Source organism: Berghia stephanieae, chromosome 2, assembly GCF_034508935.2.
Source record: "Berghia stephanieae isolate SIO BIC M18660-M18661 chromosome 2, UCSD_Bste_1.3, whole genome shotgun sequence".
NCBI classification, from domain to species: Eukaryota; Metazoa; Mollusca; class Gastropoda; order Nudibranchia; family Aeolidiidae; genus Berghia; species Berghia stephanieae.
In genome coordinates, this window is record NC_088361.1 from 2,008,870 (window position 1) to 2,010,663 (window position 1,794).

The 1,794-nt window shown below is 33.3% G+C and overlaps 1 protein-coding gene across 1 annotated transcript in view; it reads right to left on the bottom strand.

Moving 5' to 3' along the window:
* Positions 1-227: 227 nt before the first annotated feature.
* Positions 228-1,794, bottom strand: part of LOC144964153 (pancreas transcription factor 1 subunit alpha-like) — a 13,364-nt gene continuing 11,797 nt past the window's right edge. Inside the window, exon 3 of the mRNA XM_078898094.1 lies at positions 228-1,794. This exon is cut by the window's right edge and continues 242 nt beyond it. The gene's annotated coding sequence lies outside the window, so the exon portion shown is untranslated.

Genomic DNA, 1,794 nt, shown 5'->3' on the forward strand with positions numbered 1-1,794 from the left:
GAAGATTGGCGTGTCATTTCAAGTCGACCTCAACCCATGAGATGACACTGGAAGAAGAAGAAGTCTCACCACTTACAGTCCAATACTTGAATTACAATAATATATAATGTGTTATTTTGCAGGTTGCGTATACACACACACACACACACACACACACATATATATATATATATATATATATATATATATATATATATATATATATTATATAATTTCTTTGCATTTGAATAAACACTTTAATACAATGGAATTGTTGTAAATTGCAACAAAATATGATATAGAGAATAATACTACCGTACTCTGGAAAAACACGTATTTGGAATTTTGACTAGAGAACTCGTCCTTCAAATAACGACCGATTAAGATGACCCCATATGCGAGTGTTTATGCCAAGATGTATGCGAGTGTTTATGCCAAGATGTACGCGAGTGTTTATGCCAAGATGTATGCGAGTGTCTATGCCAAGATGATGGTCATTTTAATCGATCGATAAATTTGAAGGACGAGTTTTTGGGCCAGAATTGTAAATAAGTTTTTTTCCAGAGTTCGACGGAATAGTTGATGATATATTATTACAATCAAATATATAAACCCCCCTATCCCAATGACTAGAACACTCAAAACCAACTTATTTTAAAAGTTGGTAATATAAATTTGTATCATATTTACATAGTAAATATTATATTTCACAGAACAGTATATTTATTTAGCTTGAAAGTGTGCAGCAAACATTTACGTTTTATAATACGTTATTTGTTTTATAATTTATAGAAAATAAATAAGTAAAAGCTGACACCGAGTGGATGATTACATTGTCCCGGCAAAGTATAAACGTAGTACAGTTATCAAGGAGTAACAAGACTACCTTGTTGTAGTAGTTTGAATATGAACAAATAATATAGGGTATTTTTTCACACATTAGATATATAAAAGACTGTGCCTCCATTCTAGAAATGTGTCCTCAACAGGACTAGATGAATCAGGGGGGGGGGGCTTTCACTTCGTGACACCGGAAAAGCGATTCATTATTTAACGTTCTCTGAGAAAAACAAAACCCCACCGATTTGAATGATTTTGGCCAGAATAACTCACTTTTATATCGACCGATTCAAGGAAGTCCAAGGTTTCATAGTTTTTAACAAGATGAGGACAGTTTTAAGAGATAGATGTCGTTTTTTTTTTCTGAAGCAACTCCCATGTCTTAGAGTTTTTGACTGGATGAGGGTCGTTTTAAATTATCCATATTTGAAGGACGAGTTTTTTTGGCCAAAATCTTTTTAGTGTGTTTTTTGAGAATACAGCAGTAGCATCAAGCACCCATAGTAGATAGCCGGTTTTAGGATAGATATGCAAGATGCCTTTTCTTAATATTGCCTTTAACTAAAATATGAATGCAAAATGTGTCTCTTCCATTTAGAGATTTGACCTTTTTAAAAAATCTAATGTACATATACTGCGTCTTATTTCACGCAGATATGACTCCCTTCTTCAGATATTTTATTTTCAAGTAAATGGTGTCACTTGAATTAGTGCATGATTGGAGTCGCTGGAATAGCAGATAAGAGTAACTCTACAATGGCTGTATTTCAATTATTTAAATAAAAGATATATTAATATAATCGCAACAGCTTCAGTTTGCATAAAGTAGTATTCTTGAATTATTGAAAAGAAAATTATATTATTTCTGATTTCATTTGCTCTCTCCCACAGCCAACGTCTCTCTCTCTCTCTCTCTCTCTCTCTCTCTCTCTCTCTCTCTCTCTCTCTCTCTCTCTCTTTCACTCTCTCTCCTCT